General features: G+C 39.3%; 1 protein-coding gene across 2 annotated transcripts in view; it reads left to right on the top strand.

Moving 5' to 3' along the window:
* The window catches only part of tgfbr3 (transforming growth factor, beta receptor III), a 107667-nt gene that overhangs the window by 36796 nt on the left and 52091 nt on the right, over positions 1-18780 (top strand). The window lies entirely within an intron of this gene.

The raw sequence follows: 18780 nt of genomic DNA, 5'->3' as shown, positions 1-18780 counted from the left end.
CATTACAGCATAGTGGATTTTTTTTTCCAGCTTTTTAGGAAACTGAGGTCAGAGTAGTGGGTCAGCCATGACACAGCACCCAGGCACAGACTTAGGGCTATACTCAAGGGCCTACAGTTTAGCAGTGCTGGGGCTTGAACCCCCAACCTTCCATTTACCCACACAAATTGTTAATTATTTATCTACAACAAACACTGTTTAGATGTTTAATCAAACAGAAGTTTTAATGATCTTATATTTTAATGAAACAAACCATCCATGCAATACAGTCTAATGTTCACATTCTTGTTGTCTGATCTGTCATCGTATGGAAAGGTTTATTAAACAGTGCAAAGAGCTTTGTGCAGATCAGGTCAGTGCAGCTTTGTTGTACAATGACTTATTTCATTAATCTCGTCCCCCACAGTGCTGCATTATTGAATGCGATGTTGATCTGATGTTGGTCTCTTTTTGGATTAGCGCAGGCTTTATGCATTAGCAGAGTTCGACCAGTTTGCGTGGGCCATGCCATGACTCATTGGTATGACTTTAAAAACCTTTAATGTGATTAGACTTTGGTTTTGTTGGCAATGGAAAGAATTCACTTTCCTCTTCCTATGATTCTGCTGTAGTGTATTTGTGTTTGTAGCTTGGCAACGGGCCTACGGTTTTCCTTGCTGTGTATCACAAGGTCCGCAAATCACTGAGTAATTGAGGCAAATACTTGAACAAAGGCCAACTTTTAGTTTACTTAGTGCATATCTGAGCAGGTATATCACAGTTTATACAGCTATCTGTCTCTCTTCATTACTCAGATGACTGATTATAGAGCTTTCATTTAGTAAAGAAACTGTGATAATGAAAAATTTGACATAATTAAAAAATATTGGCAGACTGTAGGAAATGAGAGTTGTTATTACAAGAACAAGAATCCACTACCTGATTCCAAGCTATTTCAACACAGGACGTTCAGTAAAAAGAAAGAAAGAAAAAAAAAAAAAGAGTTCATCAGTTTCTCTGTGCAGATCTCTGATATGACATATGAAAGATATATTTAAAACTAACAAAGTTTTAATAAAAGGAAATAATAAAAATGAATACTCCGGTCCTAATAAAGATAACAAAATTGATGGGCACAGAAGCCTCTGTAAATGGGATTGGTGGGCATAAACATCACGTCTTCTTTACTGAATGAATGTAGACCTCGTTCACTATGAGCGCAAGACACAGAAGCCATCCATGTCATGTTTTTATGGGACTGATAGGCATTATATGCTACATCTCAATCAGTGGAAATGACAGACACGGTGACTATTAATAATCTTTTTAGATGATAAACACATGAGAGCTGTCATCACCTTAAGAATTAGGGCTCAACACAAATCCCTCACATGATACCAAGCTAGTTTGTGCCATGTGTTTTCCATATAAGGCCTTATTGCCATTTATATCATTGTTTTGTAGGAAAGAACTCCTAGCGCACTGTGTACAGTAGGGATTATGGCATGCTAGTGCTCTTCCCCATGTGAGTTTTGTCTAAATACACTGACAGAGAAGGTCGTTCCACTCGGCTTGTGCCAAGCCTCAGGTATTTATTCGACTTTAAAATCCTCAAGCTGATTATTGAGCTTTCTGATTGAAAAGAGAGATTAAGGATCTAACAACAAAACTCAGGAGACACCCTTTATGTACATACACATCCAGAGTTATCGAATCTCGACCTAGCACATCGATCATGGACATTTGGAAACAGAAGCTTTCACGGCCTTACTATATACACATAAATATACTGTACAAGGCATAAATTCAAGCACAATCTGTGAAGCTGTGGGAAACTGGGGCACTGTTGGAGGCCCCAGGCAGGAAAATATAAGAGGCCTTCCTAGTTTATATTCTACTATAGGATAACTTTCCTATCAGCATGCTTATTATAGTTCCAGGTCAAGCTTCACTGTTTAGATACACTACCACTAAATCCACATAGGCGAAACCAGAACACTGTTGGTCAAGTGATTGACAAGTTTTTGTATTCTGTGTATGTTTTTCTAGATCTAAAGATATTAAAACAATATGAGCAAATGGACTGATTCTACCAAGAAAACTATTATTACTTATAACTGACCATACTTCTGCTTCCTTGTTTCATCTTCTTCTTGTTTTTAACTCATTTTTAGTTACACCATTTTCCTCTTGTTAAAAAACCAAAGATGTGTCCAAATTTGCTTTTGTAAGGACAAAAGTATCCAGAAACTATTTCTTTATCAACACATAAATCAGTATCACTTAGCATGAGCATCAGATAGCATGGGAGCTCCGACCACTAGTTGAACAACCTTCTAAGACCTGGACACCACCGTTGCGTATATTGCAATTTCTGTTCCTTTATATTAGCCATTGAACTTAATCATGAAGATATATTGACAGTGTAGTTGGGAGAAAATGTTCATGTTCATGTTCTCATACATGTTATACTACCTTGTGGAACCTGACCAGACCTGACCAGAATTATGTTCAGTTGGGCTTGCACATGATTCCATATGCACAATGCATATGTATTGTCAACTATAAGCCTTTTTTTAAATATATGTTTGCAACATTTGAATCATAGTGCCACTTAAAACTAGCTAGACTGATAGTAAACATATCTTGGCAGATTGAATATACAGCGTTTGGGGCAAAGGTAAAGGTTGATCCATGGCCAAACTTTTATCTCAAGGCTTTTTGTAGCTGGGCATTTCCTTTTCAGTTTAAGTTTTCCATTCCCGTATACTAATTGTGCTTCAGGACGTCCAGCAACTGGGGTTAAGGTTAAACACAATAGTCTTCCAGAAGAGGCCAATGACCTCTTAAGACTAAACACTGCTGGGATGTTGTGAAATTCTCGAAAAGCTCAAATCTCATTAATTCATTTCGTCACATTAGTCTCAGTTAAAGTCGATGTTTTTCCGTAGCATTGTTTTGTTAAACGGACAAATCTCATGCCGCAGTGATTTCCTTCCTCCGGGGGCTGATGACCTGGAAAACTGTTTGTTGTATGTCATGTGAAACTGTTTGTTCTTGACACGTTCAACTGTGAATGTGTGACTGGGCTTCACACAACATTATTTGTGGTTTTACATGGTTTCCTCCTTTGTCTCTGACTGTTTGGTTTGGATCGTGTTCAGGAGGTCTTCATTGCTCTTCTGTGAATTCTGTCACTGGAGTTAGGGCTATACATGTTTTTTTTTTTCATCCAGAATGACTTACGCCCAAGATACAATGCCTAAAAGTCTAGCTGAATAGTTGCCAGTCCTGGGCTTACATTAAGCATGGACTCCTGTTGACCAACAGTATAAATCATGTAAAGAGCATTGTGTATAAAAAGCGAGTGCACTTTGTGGCATTGTACTTGCAATGTGTTGGTAAAACTCTGTCATGAATCAAAGCCAGTGGGATAGAAATCTTGTTTGCCCATGCGCTTTAAAAAGTAAGATGGGCTGATTCATAGAAGCGGAAGGCAGACAGAGCTGAGGATCAGAGTGAAATCAGAGATAGAGATGAAGGTCATGGTGAAACCAGTGGTGGAACTGAAGGTCAGCGTGGAACGAGGGATGAAGCTATAGGTCAGGGTGGACCAAGGGTGAAGCTGAAGATTAGTAGAAAACCAGGGATGAAGGTAAATGTCAGACCTTCATGTGGGAAAGTTAGCAAGTGGCCTTGGCATTAATCCCGCCTACTGGCACAGATGTGGCCATCTGGATGGTGAAAGAAACACATACGCACACGCTGCAAACCCATATCAGATAGACTTCAACATGTATACACACACATGCACACTGTCCTTCTGTGGTACCGCGTGTACCTCCTAAAATCAAGGTCGGGTTTCGTGCGTAAAGGCGCCGCTGGTCGTTATTAACAGATGCAGCAGATCCTTCAGGAGGTAAACAGTTCAATGCCATGCTGATTTAATGCCTTCAAAGCCAAGGTCGAAAGCCTAGAACAGGCTATAGGGTTACTGGCAGTCTCCAGGGTCGCTCTGCTCACTAACGTATTTGTAATCAGCCCTGTGTTATAGAAAGACAACCAGCCAGAAGAACTTAATCCAGCCATCTTCATACAGTATTTTGATGATTTTAACTGATGGGTCAGTGCTGAATATGCAGCACTTGTTACTGGGTTAACTCTGCCTCTCGTATTCATTTTGACTGTTGCGGCAAGCTTTAAATGGTTTCCCATCACTCTTTATCATTCTGTCTCTCTCATTTACTCGTGTCTGGTTGACGTCCTGCCTTGTGCAACCTCTGTGCTCAAAACATCCAGCACCCTCTGCCCCCCGGATCGGGAGGAATTTGTGGAGAGCACTTTGAGCACGGGCCACTGAACTTTGTATGAAATCCGAAGATCCATTCCATCGTTGTTTAAAAATGGCTCGCACGCTGTTTGTTTTGGAGCGAGCTCTGGATGGATTCAGATCAGAGGTGACTGGGCGGTCAGTGATTACAGGAAGCCCACTGTCCATACACTCTTGATTCCACCTGAAACTGAGCTGTAGAGAGATGGAGGTGAAGGAGGCAAGGAGGCATGCTGTGTAATAGCAGCATATACCAGCTGCAGTAATTTACTGCTGTTTATTTAGCATGGTGTACTGAGAAAGGAGATTATTCAACACGCTGTATTGAGTTAGAGGGATATTTATCATCTTTTGTGAAGTCTGCTTGCCTTCTGAGCGCCTTGTGCATTTTTTTTCATTTTTCGACCGGAATGAAACATTGACTGCCTGGCACCCTGTACAAACACGATGAATCCATGCACACGAATGGCTTTACTGTTTAAACAGAACTGTTCGGACTTTTCTAGTTCTATATGCTTGTGACATCATTGTTGTAAAGAAAATGAAAGAAATTCTCCGTCTTGTTTTTTTTTTTAAATCACATCACACGCACGCACAATGCACTGCTACTGTATCTGGTGTTTTGATGCTTTTACAGGATGTTGTGGTTTAATCCCTGATTGCTACAGTAGCATGACTTAATGGTGAGGAACCTAGCGCTCAGTGGGTAGGCAGAAAGAGGACAGGAAACAGGAAGTATAGCAGGAAGAGCAGGCAAACTCTTGGCACACTGGTTAACCTCATGGCATAATGAGGTTAAAGGAGGCTCAAATGAAAATTGAAACAGTGTAAGGCATACAGTATACAGAAGCAGTACACACACACACACACACACAAACTCAGCAGCTGCAAGGTGTCACAGTTTGCCCCCACATCCGCACTAAACTAACATCCTTGTGTGAAAAGTCTTCGTAAGTCCAGGCCCCCTCCCACTCAGTGTCACACATGCAGTCTGCCGCACATCACTTCCACGCTTACACTCATTCGTTTTCATTTTTTAACTGCACCACTTAAATGAATGGCTTCCTGTCGCTCTGTGCCCCTTCTCTCACTCTCGCGCTCTCTCTCTCTCTCTCTCTCTCTCTCTCTCTCTACGATCCATGCTTTTGCTTTAATAATGAAGGAAAGGCCCAGCTGTGCGAAGCTGAACGTAGAGGGCCCTGGCTGTCCTCCAGTCTCTTCGACTTTGCTGTGCAATTAAGTGAAACTGAACACCTGGCAGTGAGCGTGTGTATGTACTGAGCCTACACTTTATACCTAACAGACTAATCACTCACGCTGACAGACGGCAGCCTTCTGTACTGCTCAGAATCTGAGTCTGACTCTGTACGATGTCGGCACGTGTGTCCTGATCTTCCAGGCATTTCTTCATCAATTTTCCTGAACTGATAGATTTTCTCTAAGGAGAAACCCATTGATTGTCCATGCTTATAAAAGTCTAGATGGGGACAAAAACGATTTAGATTTTCAAACTAAATCATCCGCCTAAACCGCCAGTGTGGCTGCTAGATGTAAACACTGTTTTTTTTTTTTTTCTTTCTTTCATGTTTGGATCGAGGCATCCTCACCACATAGGGCGCGTAATAATACACTGACAGAATTCGGCAAAGTTTTTTTTATGTTGTCTATCAAGTTGTCTAGGCTTTTTTCGCTGATGAGCTTCACAAACGGATCGTTTTCTACTTGTAGATTTGACCCCATGGCTGTTTAGTCCCAATCCTGTGAGTTCTAGTCATATTGTGTGTGTGTGTGTGTGTGTGCGTGTGTGTGTCTGTATGTGTGTGTGTGTGTCTGTGTGTCTGTGGAAACGCTCTTACTTTCACTATTAAACCATAGCTGTGATTTCAACTCTTGATTTTATTATGATGCAAATTCATCAAGTGTTCTTCATTCATATCTTTTTCTAATCGCATTTCTTCCACAACACTTACCTTCCAGGTTTTTAGTCACGTGTCAGACACTTCTTAACCCGACGCCGATCCTTTTAAATATCCTTAGTTGTTTTCTTTGCTTGATGCGAACCAATTATTTCCTTACAAGCTGGGATATGTAAAGAAGAGAATTTCACTGTGCTGTAAAGTACAGTGTATGTCACAAATAAATGTTTTTTTATTCAACCCTTCTGGAACAGTGACAATTTTTGGACAGACAATTATATATACTACTGTATTTATATTTTTTATATATATTACAGTATGTTATGCTTCAACATGGGATATTGCATTTAATTCCCTTTAAATTATATTTAACAATGTTATTAAAGGTTCCAGTTGTACTTTTAGCAATAGACGAAGCAGCCTTACAGAAATCCGGATGTAGATGTTGATTTCGATGATTTTTTTGGTGCTTCTGGTCACGGGCTCTTGAATGAAGAATGACGTGCAGATAGACATGATGACGTTGGACAGTGTTATGGAATGTGATATTGTAAGGAGGGGGCCTCTTAAGAATGCTCTCTTTTAGAGAGAAGGAGTCTCCCAGTCACCTTATCTAAGGAGCATGGAGAGTGTGCTTCAAACACACTCTTCCTTTTGATCACTTCCATCTGTTTGCTCTATCAAAGTGCTTTTTGGACGCTCTCAGGGCAAACGTACGGTCTGATCTCTCTGAGCGTTTTTACCCTTTGTTACTTATAAGAGGTATTTTCTGATTTATAACGGCCATGATGTTTTCTGTACTATCACTTGGCCTGCATTTGTGTGTGAGTGTGTTAAGTGTAGTTGAATGGAATGGAGAGGTAATCATGATAGAACAAAGCGCCTATTCTCTGGCAGTAGACGGAGATAAGAGTGGGTGAGTACCGGAGCAGAAGAGGATAAGAAAGGAACCAGTGGGTTAGCACGAGATCACAGCAACCCTCACGTTAATTAACATACCAGATGGAGACAGAAAGATATACTGTAAGTGCTGGATGGAGAGACGCGGCAGAGTGAAAAAGGAGCTGTAAAAAAGTAAAAGAGAGAAAGAAAGAAAGGATTATAAGAGCAGACAGCGGTGAAACCGAAGGTGTTGCGCTCATGTGTCATTTTCACCCCATTCAAATGATGACATCACTTTCAGCTGCTTGCCTTTATGTAGGGTGTACATGTGTGTGTGTGTGTGGGTGTGTTGGATGGTATTATTATGTATAGCTAGCTGACTCGAGTTAACTTTTCTAAAAGTTGAATAAGTTCATGCGTTTCATGTGCCATTTTTGTATTATTATTATTATTATTGCTATTACTATTATTATTATTATGAATAAATATTAACTCAATAACAGGAATTCTACAGTCAGCTCCAGAAAGATTGCCATCATTTTTTTCAGATTTGTATGGTTATGAAAAATGCATTTGTGGATAATTAGCTTAGAAATGTGAAATATGAAATATGGAAACAAAACTTTTATATTATTGTTGCTGATATTTGTAGCAAAGAGCCTGCCTGTCAGCTTTAACTTTGGAAAAATCCCACAGGCTGTTTTCAAAACCAGGTGTCTGCTTATGTATTTAGCTTATTGTTCTCTGTAATGTTTCTCGTTATTTAGCCTAAAAATAACTAATAGCATGTAGTTATGATTTTCTTTTTTTGCGCTTTTTGTTTAAGTACCTTATACTCCAGTGCATCCATCATTCTCTATACTGCTTATCATGTGTAGGGTCGCAAGGGTTCTGGAGCTTCGCCCAGTGAAATCAGGGCACAAGTCACGGTGCACTCTAGGAAGAGTGCCAGATCATCACAGGCCACAAATATATAATAATAAGTACTTTTTTCTCAAACAATATTGTGTTGGATCTAATTACAATATATCATATGGAAAACTTTAATACACACTTTCCTGTAAAACAATTTCAGTCTGCTGTAAGTATTCCCTAACCGCATAGAATGCACTGTACCAAGAGTGGGCCGAATTGCATTTGAGACACTTGAGGGAGGTTCTAGTCTGAACACTAAAGGCAAACATTGACTTTTCGTGTTGTGGTTCCATTTCTGTATCTATTCACCTTTTGTCACTGTCCTTTCCTTGCCCTGTGGATTGCTGGAGGTTATCGTCTCTTTCCTTCTGGTGTCATTTCCTCTTTTGCAGTAAAAAAAAAAAATCCCAAGGGATCAGTATCTATTTTTTAACAAACAAGCAAAATTCCTTCTAGCGACATCAATGAAAACAGAGGAGAGGCCTGAACTCTTATCCACAGCTGAAAATAAACAATGCCTGGCAAAGCTGTAATCTCGCTCGCAGGCCGTCTTTGTCTAATCAATTTAGCGAAAGGCAAACATCAAATGGCAGCTCTTGGCGGTGGCTGTGCAAGAGATTGAGTTATCAGGTGGAATTCACAGATAGGGAGGCGAGAGAGAGAGAGAGAGAGAGAGAGAAGAAAAGCAAACAGTCGAGTGTGACACAGCTGAGTTAAGGGCGGCAGTGGTGCCACCTCGGGCTCGAGTAAGTTTGAGCTACTGTAGCTGAGCAATGTCTGCTTTTACTCAAACACACATGCACACAAACACCCACACACTCTTACACACTTAAATGCTTTTAATATTGTTATTATAACAGCATTGACATCCATTAAAGTATATTATGGTGAGTTACTGCTATGGCTCTAACAACATGCTGCTGCGGGTTTTTAAAAAAACAAACAAAAAAAAAAAACAGACTTCTTCATATTCTCCTCCTCCTCGTCCTAGATTCAACGAAATTCCTCAATCCCTGGCGGAACTTCAAAGTGTACTAACAGTAAAAAAGTGCAAACATTGTACAGTAAATATTGGTAATAAATGCATTTAAATACATTTAAGAATTTCTCAAAAAGGTAACATGGGGAAAAGTCATGATTACGACAGTAGTGGTTTCTCAGCATACGAATTTCCTCCCTTCTGACTTTTCAGCTTAAGAATTAAAATTTTGCCAGAAATGTGCATCGTTAGCATTTGAAAGAACCGAACCGAGCCGAATCGAACGCCGGATAAGTTCAAAACTTCAGTAGAAAGCCAAGCGAAGCAAATTTACTTATTTTAATAATTATTGTGTTTTCTTTTTTCATTTTGTGCAAGATTTTGTTAAGACAGAGCACCATGGGTTCCAAAAAGGTAGCAATGACGGCAGCATGAAGAAGCAGCCACTTTAAGTGGAAATTAAGAAAGAAATCTTCTCTAAGAAAGCAGCAGGCGCTGAGAAGAATCATAAATTAAGGTTAAGTGAGGTTTAACGTTTAGGGTTATTTTATATTTTCCATTTATCAGTATTTTGATTGTTTTTACATGCAAAATATATTTTAGATTATGGTGTTAGAAATTGAACGGATTATCTGCATTTGCATTATTTCCCACACGAAATCCTCAACGCTAACTTAGACCCTACTTAAGCCTTAACCTTAAGCCACAAATCCCCAAACCTTTAATTTTAATATAAGCTTACTGTCTACTGTAGATGCTTGTAATATAATTCAGGATTTTGTAAAATGTAGAGATGTAGGAGAGACAGACACAAAACAAAGACAGACAGAGGGAGAGATGCATGTTTATCAAGGTCAGGTTTAGGATCAGAGACACGCGCACACATACACACACACAATGTGTTATGGTTATGGGTCCGCCTCTGGGCTCCGGGAGGGCACCGCACTGAGCTGATGAGGTAGATATGGCCGTGATCATGATGAGGGTCCATGGCAGGTTGTGTGTGTGTCTGTGTGTGTGTGTCTGGAGGCAGACTGATTACTATCACAGCATCATAAGGCTTTATGGCTTCAGATCACTGAATAGCTGTGATAGGATCATTCAGTACTTTTTCTCTCCCTCTCTCTCTCTTTTCTCTGTCTTCACCGCTGTAAAGAGATCTTTATTCTAGTCCAGTCATCTAGAAAGAACCAAGATGCTGTCTTTCACTCGCACACAAAATGGGTCAGAACACACAAACAGTGTCCTAGTGAAATACACACAAACACAAAGCTGGCATTTAATATATATATATAAATTATTATTATTTTTTTTTTTCGTTGCAGAGCAGCTTTAGTGCAGCTGCATTGGGGGGATTGCAAGCAAAAACCGCTGTTTTTTTTCAGTTCTTTCCAGAACATCTTAATGGGGTGCATCAGGTCCAGGATTTGTCTTATTTCTTTTAAGCCATTCAGAGGTCTGCCACTTCCACCTCTATGCTTGATTAAAGCTTTAATGGTCTTTTTGTGAAATTCTGTTTCTGTTTCATTTATTCCCAAATGTAACTTTGGACTTATCAGAAATTCAGACTCCTTAATGATCTTCACTGTTAGCAGTGTTTTTCGTGTTTTTCACATTTCTATGGCATGTACACTGAGGTGGGAGAGGCCTGCAGTTATTCGAATGTCTTTTTGGATCTTTTGTGACTTCTTGGATGAGCCATGCTTTTGGACTCAATTTTGGAAGCTTGGCCATTCAGTTTACTCACCAGCGTTGAGGGAGGTCTGGAGTCTATCCCAGGAGACTCAGGGAACTAGGCAGGGTACACCCCGGACAGGGGGCCAATCACAAGCACATATACACTCACACAATTTTTGGAAACACCAGTTAGCCTAATTTGCATGTCTTTGGACCTTGGGAGGAAACCAGAGTACCCGGAGAAACCCACCAAGCATGGGGAGTACATGCAAAATCCACGTACACAGACCCGAGGTGAGACTCGAACCCTCAAACCTAAAGGTACCAGGCTGCAGTGCTAACCACCAGGCTGCGATATTTAGATATTTTATATTTATTTAGATATTAATTTTAAAAAATTAAAAAGTAGATTTATAAATTTATAGCTTTAACAGTTTGTCCCCAATGCTGAATGCATTAGTGGAAAGGGAAAAAAAAAAAACTCCCGGAAATGACATGAAGAAGAAACCAGATTCAAAAAGAAAGTCATGGGTGATACCTGAGAACGTGACTATAAGCAAGCATGTTTTGTAGCTGAGGGCTGTATGGTCATATGTGCAATTGTTTAGCAGGAAATGCATTTCAATTAACATTTGTAGATAATGATCCCTTAGATGATCATGTCTCATTTTCAGAATTTTTTTATTTTTTATTTTGGCGTAGTGTGCTGCTGGTGAGAGTTTAATCCAATGTCATGCTTTTAAAAACAGTCTATTTAAGTGTTTATTTGAATAATTTTTTATGGTATTGCATTGATAAAAATATAATTATCACTTAAAACTTGTATTTTATGTTTGCTCAGGTTACATTTGGTTTTGTTTGAAGATCCGAAACTGTTTGAGACACGTACAAAAAGAGAATAAATTAGGCGAGGGCTGAATCCAGTTCCAGATCGTTAAACACTTCAGGACATGCTGTTATAGGAAATCAATCTATTTCTGGGTGGTATTGGCTCTCTGCTTCGAGTCAGGCTCACCCGACCCAACCAGAATTGCGTCACTTGCTTTCCTGTAGGATTATTCAACTCTTTTATTCCCAACATATTCTTTAGTTCAGTATGATGTAGAGCCGAACACAACATTACGAAGACATTCTGTCAGGCAATTCCTGTCGGATCATTTCCTCTCCTCAAGAACAAAAACTAGAGACATTTGGCGGAATCTTTATTCCAATACTTTCCCACATCCCCGTGGTTCTCTGATCACTGCCAAACATGCTGCTTCCCCCGAGCTTTTGCTTTAGCAGGAATCAATTATGCCATTTTCCTTCATTGTGTCTTACTGTATTTGTCTCAGGTTTAATTTGGCCTCCATAATGTTGCTGTGCTGCCAGTCGCCTGGGTGTTTTGCACGGCTAGCGTTAGCAGGAGGCAGATTGTGCTTTATGAGTTTTTCCTGGAATCTGCAAATGTTGTGGGTCAAATAATGGAACTTTGTCAACAGAGGAAATACCCTTGTACAGCAGGACGTGAAAGCTAGCTGCTGTCAGAGTTCAGAGAGAGAGAAAGAGATTTTTACAGGCTAGTAATTTATGCTTGGCCTTTTACAGGAGAATGAATGAATCATGAGGGTGAAGTTTTCTGGCCCCATTCAAAGGAAGCTCTGATATTTAAGGCGTAGTGCTTTTTGAATCATTTCTTTTCTTGTCAGTATCTTTGTGTTGTTAAATCTGAGTTAATACCACAGATTCAGCAAAGCACAGATAAGCAGTCATTTTCTCAGGAAGTGGACGTGACTGCTGGCAAATATGACAAAGTAAATACAGATTGTCACCATTTTACTTGAATTTCTTTTAAGGCAGTGAACCTGAATGTGGTTCACAATATTGTTATTAATATTATTATTACTGTATTCGATTCCTATTAAGTATTGATTGTGTCTATTCAACGTGTTTAAGTTCTTCACGCAGTTCAGCAGTTAAGATTTGTTTCCAGGACAGAGAAAACATGATGGTATGGGATGGTAAACTGTAATGTTGCTAAATAAAATCCGGCCAATTGATGAGAAGCGTCCGAGTCAAACCAGGATTTGTGATATATTTGTGACATATGCAACTGAATTAAGTTAATTCTTTTTTTTTGTTATGTTATCAGAGATTGTTATTCAGTAGAAAAAGTGTAATGATATGTGTAACATAAATAAATAACAATATCAATGTGTTAAATAAAGAAATGTAGAAAATCTATACTGTAAAACTTAATAAAACATGCAGAAGGTTAAAAACAATCCAGCAATAACCCTAATATTGGATGACTGATATAATAAACAGTTGGATTGCGAGCTTAATTCGTTCTTAATTCGTTAATGTAGTAATCCAAAGCACTTGTATATCTAAGTGATTTTTTTCAATAAAAAATAATAGAAACTTGTATAAAATAATATGAATATAATATAAAATATAATATTCATATAAAAATTATTTATACAGAGTACAAATTAACCTGCACTGTAAGATGAGAGATGAGAGGAGGAGGAGGGGGGCTACTGTGTAGGATGACTTTCACACACACACACAAATGCACACACACACACACACACACACACACACACACACACACACACACTAACATAATCACTGCTCTGTAACAAAGAGTCTCTTCCAAACATATTTTTAACAAGGAGCCTCTCTAATGACACTTGCTTTTGCCTCCTTCTGAGGTCATTTGTTTAACGTTATCCTGTCATCACGTAGCTAGCGTTGTTCTGACGTCACTTCAACAAAGCAATTTAGACTTTCAAAAATATTTTGAAATGCCAATATTGTCCCAATGTCTGTAATGTTGCTGGATAAACATCACCACAACATTTTGACAGCGGAAAAAGTTCCTGCTGCATTCTTATCAGAGCTCAGGAAACTGGAGAGCTACTTGCATAGACGTAAGTGACTCCTTACCATCATAAGGGTTACTCAGGGTTACACTCTTAGAGTCTGGGTGCTATCACTTTGCGTGTTATATTGATTCGTCTCGTCTCTGTAAATTAAGGGATTTGTGACCGTTACTGTAACAGACAGCCTGCAGCTGTTTGGCTGTTGTTTCTGTGCAACCCGATCAGTCCAGACGAGCGAGACAAACTCCCACGTCTCACCTTTCAGACAGAGTTTAATGCTATAGCCAGCAAAATTCTGCAGAGTCTTACACCTCCTCATGCCCGTCCGTCTGTCTTCCATCCTTCTGTCTCTCTAGGGCTTGTGTCTCTTACTGAACATTATTCTTTCATCTCTTCCACCTGTCATACTGTACTGTACGATGAAAGGGTTTAATAGTAAATAGTCCTGGGACACATGTAGTGCACACTGGTCAAACGGTTGAAAAATTCCGGTGGTAGAAAGTTTAAGAGACCGGAGGGTTTTAAATACTTTACTTAAGGGGGAAACATCCTTAAAGCTGTTTAGCAAAGATGAGAAAACCAAAACCTAACTGTGAACTATGGTTTACTGGAAAAAGTACTAGATTTCATTAGATTTTACTAACGTACAGTACCATAGCAACCTTCATTCATCACCATCATCATTTCTAGCAGTTGTGTGTGTGTGTGTGTGTGTGTGTACAGTATGTACCTCCCAGGAGCCATCACCTAGTCCAGTTTTACATAGCTCATTATCGGAAGTATGTAGCTTTCATAATAGTTTTACTGTAATATCAGAACAATTCAACTTGCATTAAGATGAACGAATGAATACCAAAAGTGGTTGAAGAGTTAAAGAGAGGAAAGAGAGAAAGTAAATGTGAGCATATCACCGGTTTAATGGAATTCCGTTTCCCCTCCGTACAAGAGGATGAGATCAGTCACACATGACTATGACACGGAGTTCAGACCCCCGTCATTAAGCTCTCCTCAGAGACGCTGTTCTGCTGATGGATCGAGTTAATTGCCCCAGTGTGAGCTGATGAGCTCATCTGTGACTCGAGTCATCAGTAAAGTGTTAACTAGACGCGCATGTGCGTGCATGCATGTGCGTGAGTGTGTGTTTGTGTGTGTGTGTGTGTGTGTGTGGGGGGGTAATCTATTTCTCACCTTGCAGCTGGCTTGGCCCATCAGGACCGAGTGTATGCTGTGTGCTCATTCTGACTCATACTTTTACTCAATAATTATGCAGTTTTTACGGTTGAAAGTTTCTGGTCAGGCGTCTCTAACTCTCTCTCTCCCATTCTTCCTCTCTCTTTCTCTCTCTCTCTCATTCTCTCTCACATTTTCTTCATCTCATTCCTGCTCACTGTCTCTCTCTTTCTCTCATTTTCTTCTCCTCTCTGTCTCTCTCTCATTCTTTTACTCTCTTCATCTTTGTCACTCTGCTTGTCTAATTGTTTGTTTTTCTGCATGTCTGCCTCGTTGTCAAGTGTGTCTGTTGATCTATCCGTCTGCTGTCTATCAGTATGTCTGCCTTGCTGTCTTTCAGTGTGTTTGTTTTTTCTCATCCTTCTATCTATTTGTATGGATGTCTGGCTGTCTACTGTATTATTCAAAACATAATTAAATCTTAAACATTATAAGGGTGTGTTTCTCCGAGTCTTTTCCTATCAATGTGGTTAACAGCCTTTTATCAACCCTTTCGAGGAACCTTTTTATACTAACAGTATAATCAGTGTATAATTAAGTAAAAGTGTGCTGGATGTCTACAGGTGATGGCTCACCCTCTCTTTTCTCTCATTTCTTTTCATTTCACTCATTCCTCATTTTTTAGCCACTCGCGTGTATATTTCTCCTCTTTTACCATCAGCCAATTATGTATTCATGACTCACCACTGTTTTTTTTTGCTAATTTCTGCCTTTTTTTTAATTCCCTAAGCACTTCTGCTATAGGAGGTTTACTGACATCAGACACTTATCACACATTTTCCACTTACGACAAGGGAAGATGAGGGGAAAAAGTCATCAAGTAGAAGAAAGGAGCGAAGTACTCATGGGGCCTACGTGTGTGTGTGTGTGTGTGTGTGTGTGTGTGTGTGTGTAAGAGTGTGCGTGTGTGTATTCTGCATCTGCCAAGCTTTCCCTGTGATAAGCACTCAGTAATTTGTTCCATTTGTTCCTTTTCGAAGGCCTCTCTCTCTCTCTCACACACACACACACACACACACACAAAGATTATTTATTAAAGTTGCTCAAGAGTCCTGAGATTAGTTTTTAGTTTGTCGTGATGCAAATATCAAGTCTGGTCCTGATTGATGTGGTTTGTGAACTTCGCCTTACATTTACACATTTTTGTGTTCATCTCATTAAGCTAATGCTTTTCTATAATGCTGAGACGGACAAGGGATGAGGTGGTTAAGAGGTAAAGCATCTGTAGGTTTTATGCAGTTTTTATTTATCTTCTCGTGAACGTTTTTTATAATAAATATTTTGAGTGTAATGGTACGCAAGTTACTGGTAATGGAACGTTTGGATCGGTACTTTCTGTCATCCGAGTAAATGCAGTCTAGCTTTAACTAGTGCTTGGTGATTTTCTCCATAACATTGTTTAATTCTAATTAATTGAACAGAAAGTACTTTTCTGAGGATAAGTACTTCCTTGTTTTGTAGCCAAGGATTTACAAGGGGCGGTCAAGACAAACTGAGATTTGCAATGAAATTTCTCGATGAGACTCTAAGCCGCAGTGAAACTTTGAAATGCTGCCAATTCCGTGAATGATAATCCCGGCCGAGGTGGCTCAGTGCCCATTGTTATCCCCATAAACATTCAGCAAGTGGAACACCTGATCCTTTAAAAACGTCCTTGATAACTTGTGGAATAGATGCAACTTTCTGTAGGAATTGGTCACACAGTCATTCAAGAGCTTATAGGAACTCACTCCAAGCCATTTCCACATGTTTGGGACATTACAGGAGTTCTTGAGAGGCCAGTGTTTCAGGCATGATCATGGCTTCAGTGTACTGAGAAAACTGTTTAGCTTGATAGTATCCAAGCACTAGTGAAACGCTGGGATAACTGCATAGGATGCGATACGAGTTGTGCTATTCTGCACAATCAAACGTTTTACTTGACCACCCCATCCCATCCCAAGTCTCAGGAAGTTTTTCCTTTCCGCTGTCGACGTCGCCCTTGGCTGGCCCATCAGGGACAATCTTAACATTTCGATTCATACAAACTATTTCTATTTTTATTTCTATTTTTATTTTTATTTCTATTTTTCCTAGCACATTTTTATTTTTAGTTCTATTTTTCCTAGTTTAATTTAATTTTTCTATTTAATTTTCTATCGTATTTCTTTTATTCATATTTATTTCTTATTTGTAAACTTTAATTCTCTTTTAGGGTCAATGGCAGTCGTATAAGCATTTCACTACATTTTGTACTGTATATGACTGTGTATGTGACAAATAAATTTTGAATTTGAATTTTGAACTTCCATAATTCTTTTAATTGTGTAAAGCTGTTTTGCGACAATGACAATTGTTAAAAGCGTTACACAAATAAAATTGAATTTAATTGAATAGTAAATATCATATTAAAGATATGAAATTCATACAAGTTTAAAGAGTCAGGTAAACAAATTAATTTAATATCTGTAATTTGCCAGTCAGAATTTGGTCATTCTTCACTTGGTGATTGTTGTATTCTCAGCCAGCGACTTGTAAAGACATTAATTGGGATTATTTTACTAAACATTTTGTCAGCATGATGATTAAAACCCTGAGTTGATTAGAAATTTGAAATTTCATGTAACTAAAGTCTCTTCAATTACTTGTTGACTCATTTAGCACAACAAATCACCATGTGTCTTTTTGTGCAGTCCTTATGTGTTTAGTTTGACTCACTCATTCCTTATTCAGGGTCATAAGTGGCCTGGAGCCTATTAAAGGGGACTCAGGGCACCCTGGAGGAGGTGCCAATCCATTACAGGGAGCTCACAAGCATGCACATACTCGTACACTTATTCAAATTGATGGTGCCAATTAGCCTAGTTAGCATGTCGTCTGACTGTGGGAGGATACTGGTGTACCTGGAAGAGAACCACCAAGCACGGGGAGAACATGCAAACTGAATGCAGGACTCGAACCCTTGACTTGGGGGGTGCGAGATCACATTGCTAACCACTACACCTCTGTGCCACCTAATAAATGCCTATAGGTTTATATGAGTATTTGCTCCAAAGTCTGACTTGCATAGACATGACAGATCTTCCTCAAGCCTCTACAACTGTTTTATTTTTGTTTTTTGTTAGCTGATGCATTGTTAGTTTAGCAGTTCTTATCTCACTGTTGTGCTTGGATTGTGTTCTGCCTCTTGTGTGAGTCACTTTGGCCAAACAAATACAAGTGAATAAAAGGAAATGAGATCATGGATATGATTGAGTGCTAGAGAAGAGTCAGTGGATTCTCTGCGGAGATAGAGATCTGTCCGGATGAAGCGCGCACACACACATTTCTTTGTAGATGAACTGTAACGTTAAAAACTAACAATGAATGTGTAAGAATGTATCTTTATTACAGTCAGGTTTACAGACATGGCTTCATACAGTTTGTTCTCTATGTGTGTTGTTGTTTGTGCCATATTTGGGGTTAGTCATCTTCATTAATTTGTCCCAGAGTGAGAAGAAGATTCGCTCACTTCTTGAGGTGTTGCGTGTTTTGAAAGCTGACGGTATTGATAGGTCTAGCCAGAGAGGAGTTACAGTGGAGCTTAAGACCAGACATGATATTTCAGGGGTTTGAGCGTTTATTTCTCATATTTGTCATGCTCAGGAGGTCAGATTTCTGGAGTTTGGTCACCATAACTAATTTTACAGATTACGTTCCCTCACATATACAATATTAGTTTGAGAAATACAGAAATAATAATGCCAAGAATACTTTTTTTTTTTGCACTTTCTGTAGTACTGTAGTGAGATTTCCGATATCAAGCTAACAAGTTGTTGTTGTTACTTATTACTAGCACAGGGTGGGTGGTTTGTGGCGGGGTGTGTTTGCATGATCATGGGAAGAACTAAATGTGTGTTGAGTCTCAGCACTTTCACATCAACAGCCTTAATTTGGTTTCCTGGATCTCTTTGGTAGTTTGAGACCACTCTGATCTAATCAGCCCAAGCAGCAAGCTCAGCAAAAAATTCCGCAGTGTGTAATGGG

This window comes from Clarias gariepinus, chromosome 6 (assembly GCF_024256425.1).
Source record: "Clarias gariepinus isolate MV-2021 ecotype Netherlands chromosome 6, CGAR_prim_01v2, whole genome shotgun sequence".
Classification (NCBI taxonomy): domain Eukaryota; kingdom Metazoa; phylum Chordata; class Actinopteri; order Siluriformes; family Clariidae; genus Clarias; species Clarias gariepinus.
Note: the sequence above shows the minus strand (reverse complement) of the source record. Positions and strands in the feature narration are given on the sequence as shown.